This window comes from Ursus maritimus, unplaced genomic scaffold, assembly GCF_017311325.1.
Source record: "Ursus maritimus isolate PB19 unplaced genomic scaffold, ASM1731132v1 scaffold_29, whole genome shotgun sequence".
In the NCBI taxonomy this organism is placed as follows: Eukaryota; Metazoa; Chordata; class Mammalia; order Carnivora; family Ursidae; genus Ursus; species Ursus maritimus.
The window spans coordinates 35,083,623-35,111,570 of record NW_024425452.1 but is presented as its reverse complement, the minus strand read 5'-3'; the positions used below and the strand labels follow the sequence as shown (position 1 = coordinate 35,111,570).

The 27,948-nt window shown below is 43.1% G+C and overlaps 1 long non-coding RNA gene across 2 annotated transcripts; it reads left to right on the top strand.

Annotated features, from left to right (window-relative positions):
- Positions 1 to 315: 315 nt before the first annotated feature.
- LOC121105724 lies at positions 316 to 27,102 on the top strand. 2 transcript variants are annotated; one of them, XR_005838372.1, is made up of 3 exons: positions 316 to 549; positions 22,530 to 22,646; positions 26,925 to 27,102. It is a non-coding gene; the product is annotated as an uncharacterized LOC121105724 (long non-coding RNA). The 2 variants fall into 2 exon arrangements; XR_005838373.1 differs by lacking the exon at positions 316 to 549 and adding an exon at positions 13,153 to 13,323.
- Positions 27,103 to 27,948: the final 846 nt, after the last annotated feature.

Here is a 27,948-nt window from a genome sequence, read left to right as displayed (position 1 = left end):
ATGGGCTTAAATCATCTACTTGCTGACAAGAATGTTTTATCAAGACAAGAGTTCTCTTTCAGTTCTGAGTTTAGATCCAACTTAAAGAGATTCTGGATTGGAATTGTATTTAGCGTTGGCAAGGGAGAAAAGGCGTAGGAAAGGACTTCTAAAGGCTTCTTGGACATCAAATGGCTATTTCACAACAACTTTGTGATGAGTTAAGTATAAATGAATCAGAAACATACGGACCAAATTTCCTTTGAAATTCACATGGGTTTAAGAAATTAAGGCACAAAAGTTCTTGGCAAAAAGTATTTTGGGATTTGCCAAATTCAAGCCATTTGAGAAAAAGTTGGAGACACTCTTTATGGACCCTAGAATGCCTCTGGGCTCCACCCCTGTTCCATTCTCCTCTCCACCCATTCATCCAGGTGCTGTGCGTCCTGGAAAGCTTCAGCGTGGCCTGCAGTCAAGCACAGGGAAGTCCCCTCGTGTTCTCCTGGTCTGCTGGGGAGCACCAGAGCCATTCTTTGAAGGCAGGAGCAGAGAACTGCGCTTGATTTTGGGGTAAGAGGGGCCAGCCGCTTGGATCCTGTTCACATGGGCGCTGCCTTGCGGAGGGGGATCTCATCCTGGCGTTTCAAGAAATTGTGGAGTTGGGGAGGGATCTTTCAACTCTTTTAGAAAGGATTTGGCTACTCAGTGGGGAGCACTTGTTCTGGAGTCCGGTGGAAATGTTGGGCAAAAGAACTGACTCTTTGTCTGGACTTGGTCTTACTCCGTGTGCCAAAGAGGGAGCCTCTATAGGGCAGAGGCTCTGTAGTATTTTTATTTGTTTACTGCACAGAGATTTTCCTATGGGAGATGTCTGCAGGGTTGTTGTCCTGAACCGAGGATGAATTACAGAGGAAATGGTTTGCAAAATTACAAAGCAACTTTTTTTTTTTTTTTTGGTGAGAATCAGGAAATGTCATCAGAGGAAAGGGTCATTTCAGCAATGCTTTGGGATTTGGAGATCACTTACTTGTTGTAAAGAGTTTTTCACTGAAATGGAATTTGTTCAAATGGAATTTAACTTGACAAGTGGGAAAAGGGACCGGAGGGTGGCACTTTTTGTGAGGAAGAATGGCATGTATGTGGGTGGCGATATGTGGTACCCAGCAGGGGAAGAGCCATCCAGGGGAAGACGGTAAAGAGAGAGGGTGAAGTCCATGATCTAGAAAGGCTGGCATACCAAGCCATCCTGTTTCCTGAACCACAGCGAGGTCCCCTCTCTGTTTGCCAGCATCACATTTACTGGGCAAGAGGAGCTGGCCCCCTCTTTCATCCCAGGTTCAGCACATTCTCACAGACATGGCAGCTGACGTCAAACGATCCGATTCTTTCTTCTAGGGCATGAACACAATACCTGGCCCACAGCAGGTGCTCTGTAAAATTTAATCAAGTGAGTTAAAATTGGTGTTTCTGGATGGCTGATAGCTAATATGAAAGAAGGAAAAGGCAGAGAAGACTGAGAATGAATGATCCAAGAGGAAACAAGAGAAGCCAGGAGAGTGAGATATTCCTAAACAAGGAAGGAAGACCATAATGTATATTGAAGATGCACCGAAGGCTGGTAAAAGATGAGAAGCTTTCTGATTTAGCTGCCTGGGGGGTGTTTTCTAACCTTTCTAAGGGAGCTTTTGGGAGAGAGATTGAGAGAGAGAGAGCGAGAGAGCAGCACAGGAGGAGAGAGTTCGTGGTGGGGAAGTAGAGACAGTGGACGCAGATATCGCCATGACACGTTCCACTCTCTGTCCCCCACTGACTCCTTCGAGCCAACATTTGATGAACACGGACTGTGAGCCAGCGGACCAGTGAAGCAAGTGGATGCTGCCTTCAGGACCCCTGTGGTCTTTGAAGAGAGAAAGGACAAGCTCAGAAACAATGAATGCAAGCTAATCAAGAGGAACGAGAAAAGGGACACACAAAATGCTCAAGTGAGGAGAGAGAAGGTTCCTTCCGGCTAGCCTGACAAAGAAGGTGATGTTTGAGTTCTCAGAGAGCGCTCCGCCTCTCACCTTCAACCTGCCTCAGCCTCCCGGCCCAGCTGTGGGGTGGCCGCCAGAATTCTGCTTGCCACAGAATTTGCGCAGTTTCCCTTCCAGTCCCAAGGCAGATGCTGTGCAAAGTCAAGGCCCAGGGCCAGGGCCACAGGAGCACCAGTCTGTGGGAAAGCGGCCCCTCAGAGAGGAGAAAGGACTTGTCGGAGTGGAGCATCCCAGGGTGTGTGTGCCCACCCCACACCCCACCTTCCGTGATGTCCTAGCAACCCTCAGGGCCAACTTGCAATTAATTAATTTCCTAGACATCTGTATCTACCATGAATGTATGTGAGCTATTTTCATTTCCTCAGAGAAAGTCATAAGAAACCAGTTTTCATTAGTTCAGGTGTCTGCCTCTTCCAACTATTTATTTTTGAAGACAAAGACAATCTGCTGTGTATTTTCTTGACTGCTTTAAGGTCACCAGCTTCCTAGACTCCAGGTCCTTCCCTTTCAGGTTTTCTCCAACACTAAGTGCTCTAAAGTGGCCTTGTCCCTTCTCCCAGCTCTCTCTGTCCCTTTCCTGGATCTTATCCACTCAACCGTCCATCCTCCCTCCATTGAAGTCAAAGGAATGTGGGCGTTGAGATTTCTCCTAGGAGTTGTGCAGAGCCACAAAATAGGTGTATGACTGTCTCGTCAGGGCTTCTCTGGATTCTGCTTAGTCTAATTGAGCTTTACCTACTCCTTGGACCCTTGCCATTCACAACTGCTTGCTTTTTCCATAAGTGTTCCTGTATAAAATAATAGAATTTCCGTAAAAAGAACTAAGCTGGGAAAGAAAAGGGATTTTGGCAAAATCTGAAACATAAGCAATATTTATTTTTTAGGAGCTTTTTACAGAGCTAAAGTCGCTTTAGTACGGACTTGAGAGCACTAAAATATGTAATGGATTCAACAACTTGTTTTGCTCATAAAATGATCATATTTGATATATTCAATATAAAATATATCTATTCAGAAATATGATTTATTCAGAAATAACTGCAACTAGCTAAATTGAATTTTCTTTTAAATGCTTTTCAATTTTTTACAAAAGCAATTTTGAGTTGATGCACCTGAGGAATCCAGCAGCTCTACGTTTTGCCATCGTGTGAGCTGGCAAGAAAGAACTTGAGGACAATACCCGATCATGCTAGAATGATTCTTGGGAAATGCAAAATTAACAGCAACAACAAAACCCGACAAAAACAGGCCTGTGTTTTCTTCCAGTCGTTCTCCTGGGACCTTCTCCTTCCCAGTACTTCCGTCTGGCATTTGTGGATGTCTAATGACTTGCCAGACTTCTCTCTGTGTCAGACCCCGACGGGCAGGTTGTCCTCTCGGCCGCCCTAGATCTCACCTCTGGCGTCTTATCTCCTCGCCAGCCCTCTGCTCCCTTCAGCTGTCTTTCCACATGGGTTATTGTGACGCGTTTGGAGAAAAAAGCTCAGGTGTGCCGTGTTTCGGTTATGTGGCTGCCCCGGATGGCCGTAGAGTCGCCCTGTGCACAGACAGACATCTTGGGGTAACTGAGGAAGCAGGGCGGCAGTCTGTTAGCAACCAGGCCCTTTTGGGGTCAGTCCGTGTTCCTCCCGCACTCAGGATTCCCACTAAGGAAACGTGGTATTTAGGGGTGTTTCTCTGTAGATCAGATGGCAAGATTCCTGAGGCCGGATATATTTTATTCATCTCTGTCTCTGCAGTGCTTAATTTTGTATCCAACACATAGTAGGTGCACAAAATTTGATATTGTTCAAATGAATGAGCAAAAAGTTTAAACATAAAGGGCCTTTAGTAATAGAGTCTTCAAATATATATGTATATGATTTTGAATTTTAAAAATATTGCTGTGGGGTACTTATCCCAACTCTATAGTTATAAGCTTAGTAAACTGTTGCCATCGTACCTAAAAAGAAACAATGATATAAAATATTTAGTGGCTGTCCGAGTTAAAAATAATCCACAAGGAGGAGTTGGATTTTTGTGGAGGTTGACATGGACATAAGACACGATCCTAAAAATGTGCTTACTTAGCACAATTTGGTTCTGCCAAAAAAGTCTTTTTAATCAAGAAATTCCATGAGTGCGGCGCCGGGGTGGCTCAGTCGGTTTAACCTCTGCCTTTGGCTCAGGTCATGATCTCGGGGTTCTGGGATGGAGCCCCGCCTGGGGCTCTCTGCTCAGCGGGGAGCCTGCTTCTCCCTCTCCTCCCCACTTGTGCTCTCTCTTGCTATCTCTGTCTCTCTGTCTCTCTCTCTCAAATAAATAAATGAAATATTTAAAAAGAAAGAAATTCCATGAGTTACATTTCTTTTCAAAATATTATGTGTTAAACTTGCAAGGTTTTTATGAAGGGAAGTGGTCTGTGTGAGAGAAAATAGGGAAGGGGCTGGAGGAGGCTGGGGATCACAATGCCAGTCTGATCCCCCGGGAAGGCAGGAGGAAGAGCGGGGTGGACGGAGCTTCCTGAGGGGCTCCCAGGTCTGGGCCGCAGTCCTGTCAGTCATTGGTTGGGCGCAGGGGAGGGAGGGAGTTCTGCAAACACATTGTCATGGGTACCATCCCAGCCCCGGGGTGCTCACTCCAGACTTCTTTTATGAGCAAATGAAATGAACTATCTTTTTGAAGTCACTCTTATTTTTGGTTTTCTATCACTCATCTAAACTTAATTTTACTCTCGTAGGCAGCTCTTTCTGAAATGGAGCCTAGAGAGACTGAAAGCGATAGGTTCTCTATGACACAGATAATAAGTGGTCAAGTTAGGATTTTCACCAGTTCTCTCAACTTTCAGGTTGAAAATCCTTAGTATTAAACTTGAAGTTTACATTAAATGTCACTATGCCGCGATTATCTTGGCACTACTGAGCACCTCAAGGGAAGTGTTCTGTCTCAGCCTAAGCTGCTTTGTTTGCAAAATGGAGAGAAACATTTTTGCCACCAAAACATTACAGGGTTTCTGAATTATTTCTTTGAGATAATAGTATATATATATATATATATATATATATATATATATATATATATGCTTTATAAACTTCAAGTCCTCACAATGAAGAGCCATTTTATCATAAACAACGTACTGACTTCAGGTTTGAACACTAGGAACGAAGAATGCATGCTCCTTTATACGAGATGGGACAGATCACAAGAAGCTTCAGGCAATGTCCTAACCGATTATTAAGTGGTAGACTAGAGGATGAGGGAGAAGGACGATAATTCATCACTTAAATAGATGACATTGGATATTTTCCACTGATTGTTTCCACGTCTTATCATCTCTACTGCATCATAAACTTCTTGGAAGCTGGAGCTGTGCTTGATCGTAATGCGTGCCCTAGATTTACTGTGTTTGGTGAATGTTTGTTGGTTGATTGGTTGGTTGCTTGATAATTACCGTGAATGTTATTTTTTGCAGTTAAAAAATGTGAGACTGACAAACATAATGATTTTTTTAAAATCATGTTCTTTTAAATTTTTGACTCCATCTCTTATCTTTCCTGACTTAAAAAGAGCAAAATATATACTGCTTGCTTCAACTTCCAAACTTTTGGTTCATTTCTTTAGGTTTTTGAGCCAAAACCCCCTCTTTGTAAGTCTTATTTTAACTCATGATCTTGATTCTAACTATAAAGCATCGGGAAAATTACAAAACATTTTTTTCTGAAATTAATTCAAAATAAATTATTTAGCTTGTTTGCACAATCCTTAGCTCAGAACCATGTTTATGTGAATTTGTAACATTCCATCTGATGATAATGATTAAACATAGTGAAGTAATGGAAATTTTGTTATGGAATAGTTGGTTGTATCACAATTCTAATTGAACAAATTAATGAGCAAGAAGTCATAGGGTCATAATCTCCCCAAGGCTTGAACAAATGACCTTGTACTCTCAGACCACTCAGAGACTTCCCTCAGAAAACAGAGATTTAAGCTCCCTATTTTATGTATTTATATGAAATAAAGATAAGTCTGACCTGCCTAGTGCAAATGAGATCATATTGCGTGAATGTATTTGACTGTCATATTACGTTCCATTCCACAAGGTAATAGCAAAAACATAAAATTGTTACAGAAACATAAAAGAGAATCACATGTATGAGATAATGCATGTAAAAGCCCCTTTAAATGTAATGGCCACATGAGTTGGCATTAAATATTTGAACAATAAATACCAGGAATGGTGGGTAGACAGATGATAGCTATGGTGCTTAGCTATTTAATAATGCAGAGAGACTTTTTATATATCTGAAGACTCAACTTTTTTGGATGTTTGGACTCAACTTTTTTGGATGTTTAGGGATGACTGGCACTATTTTGGGCAGCTCTAAATAGGTTCATAGCCACAAAGTACACCTTCTTGCAGAATAGTAATGTGACCCCAATGTGCAGGTTCGGACAGGTCGAGGTAGAGACAAAATGGTGTCGTGAACCCAAATCACGAGTCCAAGCCTTAGCTCAGCCACTAACTGGCAATGGGACCTTTGCACAAGTGACTTAACCTTTCCGAACGTCAGCTACATTCTCGGTAAAATAAAAGATTTGTTTTTGCCTTTCCAGATCTACACTCACTTTCCAACTCAAATGTCCTAAATTCTACCTCCATTGATGCAACACAGCGTTGAATATAAGACCTGGGGCTCCAGCACGGACGGTTGCTCATGGAGTTGAAATTTTGATGCATTTGCTTCGAGGAAACACCACACAGGGGAAATATTAAGTGGGGGGAAAGCTGACATCATGTTTGGGCTGGGGGCTGACTTGTAAAACAGAGGAATGGTGGGTGCAGAGATTATGTTCCTTAACTCTGTGAAAGTTTGGAGTCACAAAGTGCTGTGTACACATGATTCAGATGAAATCTGAAACAATTATTAGATATTTTCTAACTACCCAGGGGTTTGTAATTGTGTTTGACAAAACACATGGTTGACATCACATTTTTCAATTTTTATCCAGATGTTAGGTGTCATATGAGCCCAGCCGAAGGCCGTCCATACTTCATAAAGGCAATTGCAAGTGATGAAAAAAAATCTGTTCCTTTCGTTGCCACAGAGAACATTAAAAAACCAAATTATTGACTCGGGCTTGACATTAGTGTGGCTGAGTTCAGCCAAACTGAACTGTGTTTTACGGCCTAACTGGGTGATTATTGGTTAAGATCCTTTCCTTTGCTGTTCATGCTATCAGTCTGCCCCAAACCCCTTTAAATATATATATATATATATATATATATATATATGTATATATGTATAATCTCCACCCTCCTTTACTTTCAGCAGACAGCCTCACTCTATGGTTTGGGACTCTTTTAGCAAATGAGAGAAAACCCAACTCAAATGAGCTTAAGGAAAAGTAGAATTTATTGGTTAAATTAATTGAAAAGTCCAAGAAAAGACCTATCTTCAAATGAAGCTCAGAACAGAGGCTTGATCTAAATCACCAGGACGGGATTTTCCTCAGTGTCTCCTCTTAGCTCTGTACCTTCTCGTTTATCCCTATTCTCAGAGAGGCTCTTTCCACCACGGAAACAAGATAACTCCTATCCCTTCTGCCTGGAGCCCTGTGGGAAAGTTTACCTGCCTCTTAACCAGAAGCCGCAGCAAGTATCCCATCACACGCTATTAGCCCCAGTTGCCACGCAGGCCTAGACCAGTCCCTAGAGACAGTGGAATGTGACGTTCCAATTGGGTAAGGACTGGGTTGTGAGCTCCATCCCAGAGTTACAGGGCTGAGAAGGGAAAGAGTGGGTCTGCAAGAGAAAGCAGGGTTTGATTACCAAAAGAGGGTGACATGGATGCTGGGTGGCCAAACACAGACGTCCTCTGCACTTGGAACCTACTTCATGGAGACAAACCTCTTTTAACTTCCTGGTGCATATTCCTTTTCCTTGCCATGGTCTTAGAAGAACAGAATATCCCTCCTCCTGCTTATGGCCAACCTATCGGCCAGTCACCCTAACTCTTTCTGGGACCTGATTTCATCAGTCCTGGTTACTATTTCATTTATCTTCACCTTCTCCCCTTGTGATGGCTCTTGCCTCAGTTTATAAACACACTTAGGTCTGTCTTGTCAGAAAGCACACATACACACATTCGTTCATGACTTTGACCCATCTTCCTTTCACCTGCCATCTGAGATGTTGCCTTTCTTGCCATAAGGGTTGTTTTTTTTTACCCCCCAGATTGTGTCTTTGCCCTTGTCTCTACTTTTTTCACGTAACACGTACTGTCAGCCTGCTGTCTCTGTACCTCGGTGGCTCTGTTCTTTCCATATTAGGAAAGGTTTGCTCATCAAGACAGACTGCGTTGTATGTTGAGCAGGAAGAGATTTAATATAGGGTATTAGGGGCTTTCACTTCAGGGAGCAGAGTTTAAGGAAGCTGCTGCTAGCTTTACAGAATTGTAGTAAAATACAGCCCAAAACTCAGCTGCCTGCAGAGTGAGGTGGATGATTTGAAGACGTTGCTAGAAGCTTCTGGTAGATCTCCAAGTCCACCACCGACCCATGCCCTCGGGGAACCACATCTTCTACTTCACATGTAAGTGCCTCCTATCTACAGAATCTAAATGAAACATTACTGTCCAGGGATTTGGACAGATGAGGTTTCTACGCTTTCAGCCCCTGCAGTACCGCTTAGAAGGGTGAGGCCAGTCCTGACTATTAACAGACTGTAGCTGGCACATTATCACGCACAGGCACTTTGTTCTTTCCTCCCCCTTACGTCTTTCTTGCTGAGCGTTCCGTCCTTGAGCTCCCGCTTGCTCACACCGTGAACTCCCCTTGAGTGATCTCGTCTGCTCTCATTGTAGGCACCTGCAGGCTGCTGACGCCTCCACAGACTTCTCCCCGACTTTCACGTCAGTACAACTCTCTGCTGGACCTTTTTACCTGATTCACCAACAGGGACCACAAACTCAACTTGTTTGAGAATGAAATCTTTATCTTTGTTCCTGAAACTGCTTTTCCTCCTACATATTCATTCAATTGTTAAATCTAATTTTTTAGTCTTTCCTACCTTCCCCATCCTGACTCGACTGTCCTGGCTCCCCAGCTCGTCAGCTGTACCTGGGCTACCACAGCCTCCAACCTGGACTTCCGGCTTCCAACCTCAGCCACCTGGAATCTGCTCTTCTGAGACTCTGAAAGGATTGATCTAGAACACAAATGCAGGGGCACCTGGGTGGCTCAGTCAGTTAAGCAGCCGACTCGATTTCCAACTCTTGATCAGATCATTATCTCAGGGTCTTCAGACCGAGCCCTGCATCAGGCTCCCTGCTGAGCATGGAGCCTCCTTTAGATTCTCTCTCTCCTTCTCCCTCTGCCCTTCCCCCCTCCACGTGAACATGCATTCTCTCTCTCTGAAATAAATCAGAAAATCTTCAATAAAATAAAATAAAACACAAATCCGCAACAATTTTCTTTTTCTCAGGACCCTTGACTGGCTAGTTTAAGGCTGGAAAAAGGGAACAATGATTTCATCAGACAATTCTCAATAATTCATCAAAGAAAATAGACAGATGGGCTGCAAGTATTCATAAAAAAAATGAAGATGAGAATTGGAACAGGGAGAGAAAAAATTGTATTCCAAATGTTCTGATTCCAATTACCCAGAATGAATGCTTCAGCATATCAGTTGAAGTTTCAGAAAGGGAAAATCTGATGAAGAATCCAATCTTTTATGGTCTAGTTTTTAGTATGGAGTTTATTAGACAGTCTGGTTAAGTTTGCAGGCCTTATATTGATTTCTCATGTATTCTTAGGTTATTTCTTATTTTCAATGTGTGGACCTCCATGTGTGGTCTCTTAAGATACCAAATAGAATATGGTGCTTGGGAAGAAGATGGTCAGAAGACAACGATTAAGGGGGAAATAACAGCTCTGCTAGATAAAACAAAAGTAAGAAAAAAGTCCCCTAGGAAGAAGTAATATCCACCTGCCTTCCGTTACCCCACATGCATTTGGTTAACCTGAGTCATAACCCTCATTGATAGTGGTGTCTAGATGCTTCCTTCATCTGGGTTAGTTTGAGTCTGTGAGGAGAAACGGTCCAAGTAATACTGTTTAAATGTTACTTGGAGGGCAGGGGTACAGAGGGAAAAGATGCTGGAAAAGTAACCTTCTCTCCTGGAAGTACATGTACTTCTGTATGCATGTAACGTCAGGATGCCAAAACTTGGCAGGGATCTTTTTAGCTATCAATCCTGCCTTGTTTCCTCGAGATGGGATTTGCTTCAGTGTTTGGAAGGTTGGCGCAGACCTAGGTCTGCTTTGTCTACTCAGGCTCCGTATATTTTTTCCACCTTAGCTTTCTGTAATATCAAAATTCACCCTCATCTCCCTCACCATTGATCATTTCATCACCAAAATTTCCACCACCACTCCCACTTCCCTCCTCTTCCTCCTTCTTCTCCTCCTCTTCCCCTTCTCCTCTTCCTATTCCTCTTCCTCCTCCCCACCACCCCCTCCTCCTCCTCCTTCTTCTTCTTCATGACCACCACCACCATGCAGTGGGTTATGTCTGTGGATCATTTAAATTCTAATTCCATACTGAAATTTGAGTCATGGAAACTGATGGAGAATGATAAAGGAAATAAGAGGAAACAAAAATTCTTATTTTAACATTATAAGCAAAGCTACTGATGAATTTTTGTATCAATTTAGGGATTAAATCCCCCATTGATATTGGTTAATATTTTACCTCTAGTAATGGAATCATCGTGCGTGAGCAAAATTACAATCCACCAGTGTATATCAACCTCATTAACACAGTTAGCTTGAGCGCCATTAAATGGTAAATACAGTCTCTCCAACTTACAAAAGAAATAGGGAGGGGGAAGTTGGACCTTTAATGCTGTTAACAATAATATTTATATTTACTTATTTACAAGATTTTTCAAGCTCTCAACCCATCCATGCATAAAGTCACTATGGTATAGTGGTTAAGACCACAGGCTCTGGAGTCAGATTGCTCAGGCTTTTCCAATTATTAGATGAATGAATTTGACAAGTTTTTTTTTTTTTTAACCTCTCTGTGCCACCATGGTTTTATCTCTAAAATGAGAATAATGGTAATTCATGGCTCGTGGGGCTATTGTGAGGGTTACATGAGTTGATGTGAATATAGTTTTCAGATACACTCCTGGCATTAAAGACTTACAGGTAAGACATACTTTAAAAATATATAATTGAAGACCAGCCTAAGAACTATTTTAAAATTACCTTACTCATAGTTTTAGGGCATTTCTTTGGAACTTCCTCTAGTGGACTTCTTCCTGTTCAAAAGGGGAGTTCATACTTGTTCTAGAATGCTGATGCTAGGAGCTTCTTAGCAGGCACCACCTTTTTAAAGAAATGCTTTATAAAGAAGTCTGTCAGTTTGAAAATCATTAGGTATTCCTCCTAGAAGTCAAAGACCACATTCAAAGCAAATTATATGCATGTTTCCTAAAAGTGTTAATGTGCTAAACTGTTTGTTCCCTGATCCAGGCAGGATGCCATAGTACTCCACATGAGCAAAGTACCATAGTTCTTGAGGATTTCATACAAATATTACCCACTGTGTTTCACATTTCCAAGTGTTATACTTCCCCATTAAAGTCAACAAGCTGGAACTGGCATTGGGATCAGGAGAATGATTTCACTTCAAGTTACAGCCCCAAGTCCTTCTAATAAGGAAAAGTTAGCTGATTAGGCTATTAATTCTTTCACTCCAGTAAACATTTTGATTCTGCATTATAAAAATGAAACCCTTACTTGCAAGGCATAAATTTGATACTTTTCCTTTGAGAAACATCTCTGGATTTTTCTGGGGTTCTCGGATAGTGCTGTTAAATTAAGTAAAGAGAGAAGCCATCCTGGAGGAGTTGGAGAGAGTGTGCTTTGGGTATGATAGAACGAGAATGAGACAGAAAGTGCCAGAGACTGAGGTGAAAAGCTCCTTTGGTTATACTCAAGAAGGATGGCGACGTAGAGGGATCAATGTAACTGGTCACGGAAGGAGACACGTACCCCCTTTCACGGCTCAGTGTCTTATTTTACTGTACTTTTACAAGCTGATGAATTTCACTACTCAAAATGACGTTGACCTTCTGACCTTAGCTGAAATCAGGAGATTCTCAAGCATTCAGATTTTGCATGATTTCTCCCATTCATGTTCCCAGTCTTAAGCAAATGGTTGCAATTGCATGTATTCAAGTGTTTCTTTTCCTTTTTTCCCCTCCCCTCTCTCTCTCTCTCTTTCTGTCTCTTCCCCCACCCCACTCCCCCCACTTTCTTTTTTGGTTTGGCTTTCCTTCTTATTTCATCCAAAACAACTCACCTCTTAAAAAATAATAATGATAATTTATGCACAATTGGGTTTACAAGGTATTCGGCGGAGCACGATGCTGCATGTTAGATGTGAGGGTTAACAGTTGAGCCGTAGGTTAGGGATTTAGACATGCCCATGTGCCCATTCTTGGCCAAGCAAGTCACTTTTGCTTCAAATGTGCTGTAGTGCTCTATAATCTGAAATTTGCCGTAATTGACATGCTTCCATTCCCCTCAGGGCTTGTTCACAAGGGACTGCATTTTCGTGCTCTCTACTCAGTAGGAAGGCTCCATATTCCTTTAAACTTCTTGTGGTTATGTGGTCTCACTACTTTGCCAATAGTGTCCTCTCCTCTATGAGAGAGAAAGTCACTGAGTTTCAGGAAAAGGAGCTAACTGTCATTTATGGTCTATCACCCCTCTAGTAGGTGCTTTACAGGAATTATCTTGGGATTGGGGTTTATTGTTCCTACCTCCCTTAATCATCCACGTTATATTTGACATAAATGTTGAGAGGTGATCTGGCGGCATGAATTAAAGGTATTTACAAGCTATTGAATAATTGGCTCCAAAGGCTCACAAATTGGTGGGCCCAGGGTTCCTTCCCATGTTCCCTCCACCTTATCCAGACTACTGATGGTGCTTATTTAATATGACTTTCAATTATGATGTTTTATTCTCCCATCCAAGTACTAACCGGGCCCGGCCCTGCTTAGCTTCTGAGACCAGACGCTATTGGGCGCATTCAGGATGGTATGGCCATAGACTATTACGTTTTATTCTGATCATCAAATCGATGTATATTTTTGAAGAAAATTTGGAAAATCCCACAAAACAAAGAGAAGCAAATAAAATCACTTGTTATGTCAACATTCAGAGAAAACACCCTTGAACATTTGGTGTTCTTCCTTTCAGCTCGTCCTCTACACCTCCTCCATTTCTCCCCGAATTGGAGGCTCTCCTTCAGGTATGGCTTTGCGTCTTGTTTTTGGTGAGTTACCCTAATATGGTGAGATTTTGATAAATGACATCAAATATTCCTGCCTTCTGGTTCGTACAATGATTCAGTTTATCAATCTGCAGGGGTTCTGAGTCTTTTACTCTTGGCAACAAGGCTGGGAGCCAGTTCTGTCCTTTTCAGTCCTTCAGCCTCCCCTCAGCAGGAGGCAGCTGGGATGGTACAGCCGAGAAGTCAGCAGCACCAGAGCACGGAGCACATTGGTGCATGCACGACCTTTGTCCCAGTGACCCACAGTCAGAAAATGGAAGGATCCTCGTTTGCCCCCGTGATGAAGCCTCTGCTATACTCTTTCAGTTCCAGGTTGCCAAAGAACAAAGTCACAGAAAGCCCTCATCCCCTGGACCTCTCCCACCATCCCCAGCTGTCGCCCGTGGATTCTCCCTGCATCGCCTTGCTGCCCACCCCACACTCCTGCATGCTGTTTCCCCTTCAGGACCTGTGCTTCCCTCCCTCCTCTTTTCCCCCCCTTCTGTGTATTCTTCATACCTCAAAAACTGTTCCTTAATGCCCTCCCCACTTCTCCACAGAGTTAGTGGATCTTTCCCGTCTTTCTAGAAATCGGTGCATCTCTCTTTTTAGTAATTCTAGGAGTTATTTTATCCGTTCATATTTCTATCTCCCTTCCCATGGCAGTGATGCTACTTTGTCCATCTTTGTAACTTCAGCACCTCACACCATGCTTGACCCAGAGAATGAATTCAGTAAATGTTGAATGGATTGTAACACAGATAAGTGAGTGAATGACTCTGTAAGTCTGACGTTATAGGAACAGAAATATGCTATGTTTGGTCAACGTGGTATCGTACAATTAGGATTCCCACTTTAAATGGAAATACCATTTTTGGGGTGTTTACAAATCCCCAGTAAATATCTTAGTTGAGTTAAATACATCCATTCAATACTTTCTACTTCCCCAGCCTCACTTTTCATCTCAGTGTTCATGTGCCAGCTTTTGGGGGTTCTTCTCCTTGCTATGCTCCACAGGACATTTGAATGCCTTTTTTTTTTTTAAGATTTTATTTATTTATTTGACAGAGAGAGAGAGATACAGTCAGCGAGAGAGGGAACACAAGCAGGGGGAGTGGGAGAGGAGGAAGCAGGCTCCCCAGGACACCAGGATCACGCCCTGAGCCAAGGCAGATGCTTAACGACTGAGCCACCCAGGTGCCCCGGGAAGGCCCTTCCAACCTCCTTTACTACTGGTGATGAAATAGGAGGCGTGGCAGTAACAATAGCTAGCATGCTATACGACAAGCGCTGTTGTGAGCTTTTACACTGATCATCTCATATAATCCCCACAGCAGTCCTCGGAGACAGGGACCATCATTAACTCCGTTTAAAAATAAGGAAAAGAAGCCCAGAGAAATCAGGCAACTTACCCAAGCTGCCATAGCTACAGCGCCCTGAGCCGTCCGCCATGCGTCTTCTCCATAGTTCTCACAGGTACACCTAGGCATCCATTGGCAGGAGTTGTCCATTACTGTTTTTGTAACCCAGAAGACTGAAAGCTCAGTACGATCCCCACAGCCTTAGCTCCTTACATAGTGCCAGAGGCAGTTTAGGTAATCAGTAAATATTTGCTGGACAAATGTATTATTTTCTTTGATCCAATAGTTCAGGCTAGGATTGACTGAGGGAATGTTCCTGTTGACTGTCAGAAGGGAATTCTAATAGCACATATTAGCATACAATCTTTGAATTAGAGTTCTGGTTCTCATGGTGCCATCGTTAATGATGGAGACTGTGTGTGACGATGTAGGGACAGATGGTCTCACAAAGACATCCCTACGAACCGCACACCCCCTCTGGCCACGAAGTATGTCATTGTAGTCCCAGCAGGCTAATATCGGGTTAGTGACGGAGCCCGATGCTGCATATAATCCTGAAACAATATATTTTGTCATTTGCAAAAATGTTCTGCAACATGTTTTGGCCCAGTGGCAACATTATGTCATTCTCCAGGAATGTTTCTTTTGTATCCAAAGGCAAATTTGGCCTAGAGAAATGTTATCAGTGGTTCACCAGAGGTTTAATTGTATGCTTTGAATGGCAAAAGAGGGGAAATCTTAAAAATTCAGGTTAAACCTATTAAGCTGAACATCCTGGTTTTGGTTGGCCGCCAAAATACACTGTGATAAGAGTTTCAAAAGCTAATAACAGAGGGGATTAAATTGGTGTCCATTACAGATTTGTGGAAAGCTATTTCTTTGCTTTAAGACTTAATATCTGAACTGAATAAAGTTTTCACCCTTTAATTTTTTGTTTCATTTAGCTGTAACTGTCATTTTGGCCCATGGACCCAACTTTCTTCAGAGTGTCTTGACCTCATTCCTGCAACAAAAAATATGGTGAAAATTCCAAGTAGCAGACTCTTTTTAAGATCTTTCATTTCCATATGGGAAACAACGTAATGGGGGAAAACAGGACACCAAATAAACTGTGTTTAAAGTTACAAATTATTCATGGGTTACAGTTTTCCGTGAAAATGAGATATTGCTTCTTAACTACTCATTGACAAATCTCTTTGGGGGCTGTGTGTCTGTCTATCCGCTATATCTAAATTCTGTGGCCGACGAAGTGGATGCTTTGCCCAATTGTGTAGGAGGTCTAGACCCAAACATTTACCTGTAATATCCAATTAATTTGGATGAATTTTGTTTCCCTCGGCACTTCACTATTTATCTTTGAAGACCTACAGTATGACACGTGCTCATCTAATTGCAGAAGGGTTAGAAATTTAACCAGGTTCTCAGAACTTTGAATAATTTTCTAGGGAAGAGCTTCTGCACACAACATGAGTGAGCTAGCATATTTTAGGGGACATCAAGAGCTTGAAATCAGATGATCTGGGGTCTGTTCCTTATGTTGGCCAATGTTTTGGGCAATCTTGGGTTAATCACTTTCATCTCCTGTTTCTAAAGTAGTGTGTATCATCCCTAAGCTGCCTTCCTGTCAGTGCTGAGTTGAAGCAATTAATGTCAATTATTTCCTTGGTTTTTTCTCTGCCACCAAGGAGTTACTTTATCAGGTCATCCCTCAGTACTGTCATTACTGTCATGAAAAGACATTTTTTCCCTACCGTATACTGTACGGTATAAAATATACTGTATTTAAAAGGCTAATCATTATTTCTCCCATTTTAATGAATGAAAGACGTATTTCATACCATAATTCTAGTAAAAACACAAAGAACCTTGATGTTTTAATTAGCCGACAAAATATTTCTCAAGTAATGGTATGGTTTCCATTTAACCTGATTAAATATTTTGATAACTCTTACAGACCAACATTCAAATAACCAAATAACTCAAAAATACCCCTGTGATTTCAGGGCCTCCATTTTAAGAATGGCCACGCTGGGTAGAGAGGAGTGAGCTTTTGTCAAAGAGCGCAGAGTTTCTCTAAATTCTCAGTTCCGAGGGGCGTCTGGGGGGTCAGTCAGTTGAGCGTCTGACTCTTGGTTTCAGTTCAGGTTGTGATCTCAGGGTCCTGAGATTGAGCCCCAAGTTGGGCTCTGTGCTCAGAGCCTGTTTCAGATTCTCTCTCCCTCTACCCCTCCTCCCTGCATGCTCTCTCTCTCTCTCTCAAATAAGTAAATGAATCCTTTAAAAAAAACTCATTTCTGAAAATAAGTGCATTGTTAGTTACTTCAGTCCTAGAGGTGAGGGAAAATGTCACTAGGGTGAGATATGGGGATAAAATGGTCAAGACATTCCAGAGGAATAGTCAGTCACAAAGTAGATTATCAGAAGCTGCTAGTGCTACTTGCTTTCATGTGACATCTGTGATCATGACAAGACCACCAGATCTGTTGGGGGTCAGCCATGAAGTTATGAGATCTTTCTGTAAAGAATAGAGCGTCAGAGACTTTTTTCCAGTGCTCCGATGTTGTAGGAAAAGTCTTTTAGAGTCATTCTGGCCTTTGATTAAATTCTGACTCCATCAGTTTTCAGTTGTGTGAATTTGAATGAACTATACAAGCTCTCTCTACCTCAGTTTCCCAGCTGTAAAATGGGAATAACTACTTCATAGAATTAAAGTCAGATAATAAATGTTGAAAGTCTGCCCCATCACAGACACGTAACAAACATTCTGTCCTCACCCATTCTTACCAAGAAATTACATGGGCAGACCAGGTTACTGGTCAGAGACCCTTCTTTCTAGGCTGTACAGTAAAATCATAAGTTACAAAAGAGGTGACGAAGCTTTGGCATTGCACTTGAAGTAAATGACTAAGTCTCCAAATAGCTAAAACCAGTTTATCAATAATCGAGATGGTTTCATCCCCGCTTTTGTTTTTAATAGTTTCTTATAGTACATAAATTCAGTGAAGACTTCGGCAAGCAATCAGAAGGTTTTAGACCTCAGACAGCCCGCGATGACCACCGTTCCTTGCACAATAGCAGTAGGCTGCCATCCACCTCCAGCCCTACATTTGTTACCCTGCAAGGTGGAGAGAGAAGTTCGCCATATATTGGGCTCAGCTATGTTCAAGACCATCTTTAGAACAGGTCTCCACCAAGAGACAGTGAATAGGGGCTTCTCCCATTCACAAAGCTAAATGAGGGATATTTTACTACAATGCTGGTTAGATGCCAGACAAACAGAAACAAAAAATAAACACAAGGGTTCTTAGGCAAACAAGCCTTGCCTGGTTAGCATGTGGCTCGACCCAGAAACAACCGGCCTCCCCGTCCCTTCTACGAAGGGAGCAGCTTCAGTGCCATCAGCTCGGCAGAAACCTCACTGACTCAGAAAACGGAAGAATGTGGCCAGCAAGGAACACATTTGCAACAAGCTGAGCAAACATGGCTTTGACGTCAGGGGGGGAGTCTATACATGGGTAACAAAGGAGACATGCACACATGGGGATTTTGTGGTACCTGGGCGGCTGCCCAGAGCACTAAATCCTGGAGTTGAGAATCCCTTTGAAGACCCTTCACAACGCTTGGGAATTTCAAAGAATATCATCATAACTCAGCAACCCCCCCCAAATGTCATTTTACCTTGTTCTTCTGCCCCCCCGTTGCGCTGGCTGTCCCCAGTGACAGAGCGCAGCCTGACCGTTGCCTGAGGGAGGGGGCGGGTTGCAGCAGATGTTCACGTCTGGATCACCTGCTGCTACCCATCGGGCCCCTGCTTCCCTGTGGCTTTGGCTTCCACAGGACATTTCTGGGGGTGGCCTCCTCGCTGAGGTAACCAAATCTTTTAGAATGAAGATTTTAACAATTGATTAAAACATTAAACACTAAAACATTCCGTGATGTTCAGGCTGACCAGTAAACCACATTTTGGGGGCTGGAGTCTTCCTCATTTCCTCGTATGTGAAAAGCAACTCTTGGACTGTAGTCCTTACGACACGTTTTAAAGTGGAGAATCCATAGCAGGGGGTGTTGGGAGATTTAAGGGGGTGCTTCCACGTTCTCCTGTTATATAAGTAATTTCAGCAAAAGGCAGCTTTGATTCTCGCTCTAATTCTACCTTCCCTCTGTGGGTTTTCCACACAACGTTCCTCTGAATACAGAGGGAAATCCAATATCTACATGGTGACTTTCAACCCTGTCCTGCCGTATTGGGTTCCCTTGTTTTTCATCATTGAGTGGTGAGTATTCAATGACATGGCACATCTGTTTCTGGTCTGGGAAGATCAGTAAGGGTGGGGGCGATTGAGAGCTACATTAGGCGAAGCAATTACAAAGAAATGTTAAAAAGTGGAAGTGTACCATTTCCCCATTTTATCTAATACTTCCAACATCTGGGAAAGGATGACGTGACGCTCAGTTGATGGGGTAGGATGGGGGCGGCGACTTTCGGTGGTGCATTAAAGTTGAGCAAATGGTACACTCAGCAATAACCTAGCTGTAAAGATTGCCTGCTGGGAGAGGTGTCTACGAGTGATGGCAAAACCCATTGGAATTCGATGGCTGAGTTTGCCCCTATATGACTTTGAATGTGATTGCTTCGTTATGTTTGGTCTTTTAAAACAATCTGGCATTTAATTACAATTTGGCATTCCCTTTTGATGATATTCCTTTATACGGGGTTCCAGCTATCTAAAAGGCTCTAGGTAATGTTTAAAAGCACCAGACTTATTTCCAACAAGTAGCTTAAGCACCAGCAGAAACTGGCATATTAATATTAAACCCAAAGGAAATGCAATTTTTTAGTTTGAAGAATAAACATATGCTGGGAATTGCAAAAGTCCAAGTCCTCCAAGCAAGGTTAAGTTGCTCTTTAATCCACCGAGTGTACATATTTAGGAGTCTGGGGATTTACAATCCGCGAGGGGACTGTAACGTTCTCTTTTTCTGATTTGCTGTGTGTAAATTTGTAGCACAAGTGTTTCATTTCTCTAGACATTTGCATTTAATTTGCTGCTGATTTTAATGTGAAAAAAGGAAAAAAAATGTAAAGGTAAGGAAATCATGCTCCAGGATGAATGCATTACATTTTGAGGACTGGGCTGACTTTTTCAGTTGTGTGTTGTAACAAAGTTGTAATCTCAGGGAAGTGTGTGTAACACCGCACTCAGAGCACTTAATTTTGACCTTAAAGAATCTCCGAAGAGTCCAAATAGTCACAGAGCCCCATGCTGCCTTAAAACGTAATACTCTATCTTGATCTGTATCTTCTTTCAGTATCTAGAAGTACAGTCTACCACTTTCAACCTTAGTTCTTGTGATCCTTTTCCTAAATCCCTGCTGACTTCCTCTCGTGATGGGAATGACCACATGCATAATTTTTCCTTTGGGCTCTCGCTTGTCTCTTTTGTCTGGTTGTCTTTTTTTTTTTTTTTTTTTTTTTGTTTTTTTTTTTTTTTTTTTTTTTTTTTTAGCTTGCCACTTTGAAGGACTTAAAATCAAAAAGGGAGGGAGGGTGAGAGGGGTGCCTGGGTGGCTCAGTCGGTTGAGCCTCTGAATTGTTTTTGGCTAGGTCATGATCTCAGGGTCGAGAGACCCATCTCCAAGGGATGGGCTCTGATAGCTGAAAAAAATCTCCTCATGGAATCAAATCTCTAATGTATAAGACTTTCCAAGTTTTCCCAAAGACAGTCTGTAAGTGCCTCCAAACCTCAATGTCTCCTCAGCATCACACTACTTTCTTCTAATTATTTGCTTTCCTTCCCTCTTTTTTTTTAAATTTTCATTTTATTTATTTATTTATTTATTTGAGAGAGAGAGAGAGGAGAGTGTGTGTGAGCAGGGTACAGGCAGAGGGAGAGGGAGAAAGAGAATCTGAAGCAGGCTCCACCCTCGGAGCCAGATGTGGGGCTTGCTCTCCTGCCCCAAAGACAGAACTCATAGAACTTGAGGCATCTGGTTGAGTGTAACGCAGCACACGCAACAGGAGTCCAGGATGAACTCCGTCAGGCGGTATGAGTGTGAGGGTTCTGGATGCTTCTGGATGCAACTTCTCTGAGCTTCACCCGGCCCAGCAGGTGTCCCTCAGACAGGCCGCACACAGGACAGCCGATCCTGGGGTGAGGGCAAAAATAGAGAGAAAAAGGACACATTTCTCTTGTTGCTGTTTACAGAACCCAATTCTTTGGTCTTCAAAGGTCTTGGCCTCATCGAGCTGTAGGTTGTTGTTTTTCATTTAGTCCCCCGAAAGAATGTGGAGGGGGAGGTATTACAAACACCCTCTGCTTCGGCATTGTTTGATTTTTAAAAAAAAAATTAATAAAAACAGCTCTTAGCAGCTGGTTGAAACAATTATGCTCTTCACAAAAGCCTTTGCAGATGACACAGAATGTTAAGAAAATAATTCTTTCAATTAGTGTGTGGCCAGTGCACCTGTGAGCTGGAATCATCCAAGGAACCATATCCGTGAATGTCAGTAAGAACAATTCAGGAATTCATCCTCTCTGCCTTTTTCCACTTCCACGTTCACACAGATGTTAATCCTGGGGCGCAGATGCTGAAAGGGCCGCCCACCTCGAATCCCAGGAGCATGAGAATCATGAGTTCAGATCAGGAAAACTAGTAATTTCTAACTGCTATCACTATCTGTTCTCCTTGCTCTGAGGACTGCCTCTTTTTTATCTCTTTCCCAAACTAGAACACATAACTCATAGGTCCTTGTGTACAGTTGGCTGTCAGGTACAATGGCAACTTACTAAGCTCTTGTTCCTCAGAAACATTCTTCGAACACCCCATGTGCGCAGCATTGTGCTTGGTGTGAGGAATATAAACTTCTGCCTTGGAAATGTTAATGATTTTGCTGCAGTTTTTCTTCTCTGCTTTAGTGATATGTTACATTGTACCATCATCCTGTGTTTTAGGGAGTTCCATTTTTGTCTGTGGAAGTTAACAGGGGTTCTGCCTTGTGTATCAATTACTGAATTGCTAGGTAACAAGCCACCCCCAAAACAATGGCTGAAACAAGTACCACTTGTTAATGCTCACAAGTATACATGTCAGCTTGAGTGTTCTGCTGACCCGGCAGCTCCGACAGTCGTGGCCGGGCTTACACTCTCATCTGTGGTCAGCTGGTGGCTCAGTGGGGACTGACCCAGTCTGGGGGGGGGGTCTCACTTCCATGTCCAGTGATTGGCTGGCTCTTGGGGAGGAGTGATGGGGGCGACTGGGCCACATCGCCTCTCATCATCCAGAAGGCTAGCCCAGGCTCATTTGAAGAGTGACGACAGGTTTCCAAGGAAGCCAGCAACAACATGCAAGACCGGCTGGCAGCGGGCACAAGGTCCCTTCTGCTGTGTTCTGTTGGCCAAAGCAAGTCATGGGCCGTTTTGGATTCAAAAGGTGGGGAAACGGACTCCACCCTGTAAATAGGAAAAGCTGAAGAGTCATGTAATAAAGAGTATGGATGCAGGGCAGAGTGAAGAAATGGAGCTGTTTTTGCAATCACACCCTTTTCATTCTTTACCATGGTCTAGAAAGCGACCTGTCATACCCTTATGCCTTATTGAATTTTATGAACCTTGCCCGTGAATCAGTTCGTCTCTGAGAATAACCTGGATCTACCTGAATGTGTACGGATCACAATCTCTAAGGCGACACTGTGGATTAGGAAAAATCTGTGTTGAAAAGGGGGCGGGGGACATGTTGCTGAAAAATCTCTCAAACCTTTTAATATGTTTGTGTGCCTGCGAATGGTTTCTGCATTTCCTAATCTTATTTGATCTCTTCTTCAAGGGGTCACATGTGTTCCAGTTTGTGGCAAATGGTGTTCCACGCTGTGTTTCCAGCAAGCTGTGGCAGGAATCAGCCTTCTAGACCATAGGGACATAAGGACGAAAGAAGAAGGGAAAGGTAAGGGAGGGGCATTTGCACTCTTGGAATCTGCTTAGCTTCCCCCGCGAGGGAGTCATTGCTTCCATGTGGTGTCATGGCGGAGCTCCTTAAAGCCGGAGCGCCTCATGGGAAATCTGGCCCCTTCTCCCACGTAGCTTGCTCAATGCCACGCTGCTAGTCAGGGTCACAGTTCAGGTCGTACAGCTCAAGCTAATACCCAGGGCAAATGCTCAATACAAGTAAGAGTTGTTTGGATTTTTAAAAATTCCTTTCTTAGTAAAAACATGGGACTCGATTTTAACAATTAAGCTTAGTCGTGAGGCTGTTCCCACCTGACCTGGTGATGCTGATTCTGGCTTCAGTTCCCTTAGCAAATTAAGACACTAAGATCAAGGAAATAACTGTTATTATAAAAGAAATGTGTGAGTAGCTTACTGGGTACTGTGCTAAGTTACCAAGCACTTCCAGGTACTAAATCATTTGGTCAAGACTGCTCCTACCGTAAGTCCGTGGTTTTCCCAGGAACCCGTCCACAGAGAAGTCTCTGCTCCCCTGTGTAGAGTGAGGCGGGAGATGTGTCTGATCAGAAGGAAACAGCTGCATAAGAAAATGGAAAACACTTCTGAATGCAACCACGGCTTTTCTATTTGTTATCATGGCTCCAAAAGTCACCTGTCACATCCCTGTGTCTTACTGAGTTTCAGTTAGTGAATTAAATCAGGGAATAGGACAGTGACCCGAGGGGCTACTTTTATATGAGGAGGTTGGAAAAGGCATAAGGAAGTGGTCCTTAAACAACAAGACACAGTCTACACAGTTCTGAGAATATTCCAGAAGGCAAAATAAGATACCAGCTGCGGGGGATTTTGAGAAACTGAAACAAAGCAGCGAGCATGAGAGAGGCAGAGCAGACAAGGTGCTTACTTACCCAGACAGCTTGCCCAAGGTCGTTTCATAGGAGGGGAAGTATTGGATTATAAAAACCGTTTCTTCCACTAAGTTTTTGCCATTGTTCCGACACATGTATTTGGAACAGGTATATACATACATGGACTATATACCCCCTCATCTGGTCTTCTGTAGCCCTTTGACCATTTTCCCACTTATGATGCTGTTGTTACTATGCCAATATTTTGTGTCTACATCGAACCCTAAAGCACACCCCAAATATATTGAGGGCCAGAACCATGCCTAACTTCACTTCTTTTCCTTTCCCACCTTTGTTCAGTGCTAAGAACTGCTTGGTGCATCTAAAATGACTATAGCTTTGCTGATCAGTGTAATAATTTATTTTATGGATTATTAATTACACAATTATGCATCGACAAATGAAAGGCACAGTTAATGTCCTGCTGTTACTTTGATGATCGGAAGTCCTCTTATTAACTGTGTTGGAACTGGTGTTCTTTCTTCTCGCTTGTGTATGAAAGCAGATAATCATGGGCTTAGTAGCTCGGTGTTGTTTCTAACAAGCTGTTAGAATCAGCTCCAAATAATGCTTGTTGGTAATGGCTAATATTTGAGAGTGTGTGTGTGTGTGTTGGCTGGGGGAATGATAGACATAAAGACGTTGGGCAAATTGATGTTTTAAGAACGTGGCTTATTGACTGACTTTATGACATTTTTGTCCCATTGTTTACTCTTATATACTGTGCTGTTGTTATTTTTTGCTCCCATTGAAGAAGGAAACCCTCAAGTTGTACTGAAAAACCTTATGGTCGGGCACGGTCTTCAGTGGGAAGCTTCTCTGAGCTCCTTGGCTCAGTCAGGGGCAGAATCTACCATTCCGGGCTGGGAAGCCTGCCCACAGCTGCGCTGACGGCGCGGGAGGGCGTGCGCTCCCTCCGCAGGAAGCCTATTTTACGCACGTCTTGGTCAAATGACAGAGGCGCAGAGGTGCGGGGTGATGTGCTCGCGGTGCAGGGTCTTCCTGACACCCGACTCCACTTCCCTGCGCGTCCGAGCTGGGGTTTAGGCCCGGTTCTCCCAGTGGCTTCGCTCCGGGGCTGCATCAGGTCGGAGCGCTAGGGGAATCGTTCGGTGTGTCAGTGTTTGTGTGTGTTCACATGTGTCTCTGTGTGAGGAACACGAGTGCTCTGTACCCTCGCCAGAGCATCCGGCAAAACACAGCCAGCTCCGTGGAAAACTCTGTCTCATCTTGGAAGTTTTCTTCATGGTTCACAAAACCTATGTGGGAGTTCACTGATTCTTCCCATCTGAAGTTTGGGCAGTGGTCCTAGGGCCTTCTCGTTAGGGATCCCACCCTGGAAAGGCCATTATTAACTGAAGACGGATTGTACCACCCGAATACCACATGTGTCTCTCGTTTAGCTTCTTGCAAGAGCATCGCGGTTGGGATAAACGGCCCAGCTCTTGACCGGAGCTGCCCTACAGAGCACCAGCCCTTGCCCTGGTGGGGGAGAGAGGCTCGTCCTCGGTCTTTGGAGAAGAGCGCAAAGTGAGTGACAAGCAGATTTCAACAGCAGGAATAACTACCTCTCTCAATCTAAATCGCAGAGCTCCAATCAAGGACCTTGACGACAAGTGAAATTAAATAAAACATGAGCGATGAAACACTGTCATATGTTTACGGTGAGTTAGTCCAGACAGCTGATAATTAACTGTTGCCCAAACAGCAACTTGGCGGTAGATGGCTGTGACCAGGACACAGAGCAGTAGTTAATTGAAAGTGCGAGTACAGACCTTTGTATCTTTTGAAGACGCGTGTGTCCTTCAATAGGGAAGATGGTACAGGAAAATCGTGGACGCTTCGAGTGCACAGGCGGCCTCTGGGGCTGGATTCTGACCCCTTGTCGGTGTTCAGCTCGCACATTCCGATCTGCCCTGGTAATGCTGTTTATGCTGGGCAGTCCCGGAGCAAATGTCTCTGTGTGTTTTTTCCTGGGCTACCACCCACAGAACCTACAAAATCTGAAAACAAAGAAGTGCAGATGCGCACAATTTAAATAAGTTAAAAAACATGTTTTTATTATCTGCCTAGATTCTTCTACTTAAAATAGTTTTGGTTTGAATCCTCTCCATCCCCCTGTTTTTGCTGAATTTGAAGCAACCCCGCAGAGAGGAAAGATAGTATTTAGAAAAGGGAACCGATTCTTCAAGTGAGCTTAAACAAAATTCACATATAATAAGAAACCAAGAAGCTGAAAGGAGTCCTTGAAGATTCCCAGACTGCTTGTGATCTCAGCTCCCGTGTCCGTGGAACGAAGCTTGGATCAGATGACCCTGCGCTCCCCTGCTCTCCTGCCTCATGGACTGTTATTGAACTAGTATTCAAAGAATGTGCAGAAGCTAAGGCCAAACACATGTGATTCCAAATGTGATTTAGAAATACGAGGAATGATCACACACTAGAACCCCCAGTCCAGATTTCTCCCGTGGTTCTAGGGCTGCGTACATCGAGGTGATGGAACCGAACCTCAGAGGCCCAGAGTCTAGTTGATCAGACTTTTCGGTTGATGACACACTATTAAGTATTGGGCCAGGTTGGATTACATTGTTTTTGTCCTCGTTCCATTCCCCACTCTTACGCGCACTTCATAAGCACCCATTCTTCTGTGGGGCCTTGCAATCCAACTTCCATTTATTTCTATAAAATATGTATCCTCGAAAAACATGTAGTATTACTATGTTTTTAAATTTTTACATAAGGAATATTTGCTGCAAATCTGTTTTACTTCTTTCACTTATGGTTTTGAGACCTGTGCATGCTGATACACGCATCAAAGGTGTACGTATGCATACGTAATTCTCCTCGAAGCAACTCTTGTTTCATTTAAAAACAGGTCTTCAGGGGCGCCTGGGTGGCTCAGTCGTTAAGCGTCTGCCTTCGGCTCAGGGCGTGATCCTGGCGTTCTGGGATCGAGCCCCGCATCAGGCTCCTCCGCTGGGAGCCTGCTTCTTCCTCTCCCACTCCCCCTGCTTGTGTTCCCTCTCTCGCTGGCTGTGTCTCTCTCTCTCAAATAAATAAATAAAATCTTTAAAAAAACAAAAAACAAAAAACAAAAACAAAAAAACCCAGTTCTTCAGACCACAGATCCAATATCATCCCTTTGCGGGTGGTGGCAGTGGGTGCCAAGAGAAAAAGAAAAAAAACGTATCTCAGTCTGGGTCAATGGCATTGAAAATGGTCATTTTCCCAGATTGCCACCCTTGCATTTTCTTGTCTAATCTCTTGTGACATTTGTTTTCTTCCCAAGAAAACAACCGTCTTTAGGCAGTTGACTTCTGAGATTTTGCAACATGGTACTACTTTTTTATTTTTTATTTTGTCTGCAGGTCATTTCTCCAGGGGAAAAGCAATAATTTCATGCAAATGTGAAGAAAAACAGTATGTTGATGGTTGTTGTTGTTTTCTGTAGTGCAAAATAAAAAGAGAAAAGAAAAAAACATATCTTGTTGCTTCTGAACACTGTATAGTATTCTGTTCATTGCACACGTGCTCCATTTTTTCCCTTCATTTCCTTATTGATGGAGCCTTACGCTGCCTTGGTTTTCATCCATAACCCTGCAAAGAATATCTCTATACAAGTCTCCATGGGCATCTGCATGAAAGTTATCACAGGATAACTCACTCAGGAGTAGAATTGCTGAGTCTAGGGTATCTGCATATTCAAACACACTTACTGCTACGAGACTTCACCATGGAATGAGTTCACACATCCACCAGCAGCCCATGATGGCTCCTAATCTCACACACCTTTATATTATTTGGCTTTCTACTTCTTGACAATTTGCTGGAGGAAAATAGTATCTTATTGCTGTTTGAATTTGCATCCTTTGATTACTCTTAAGGTTGAGAATCTGTTATATACTTGACAGAGACAGTGCTGTATTCACCACACAATTCCCTTTTTCTAGGCACATGGGGAGGAGACACTTTACAGCCCCCATTACAATCAGGTTGTGTTCACACGAATGAGTCCTGACCATTTGAATGTGGGTGGGAGTGTGATTAATAGTAACATTTGCTATTTTCTGGAAGATTCTCAAACTGGTTATTGCAATTATCCTCACTTTGCCATTTCCCCTCCCCACTCTACACAATTGTGGGGCAGGGGGGCAGTGGAGATCCATTCTCATTCTTGATTTAAGGAATGTAGCATTTTCAAACATCACATCCTGACCCAGAGGTTGAGAGATCCAACGATATAACAATATACCAACATGGTTCTCTTGCTTTACAAAGTTTCAGCAAAACTTGACACATGACTTGGATGGGAAAATATATTATATGGGAAGGCTTCTTCCAGCTTAGGAAATCTTTATGGAATTGTCCTAAGATTCAGGGAGGAACAAAAGT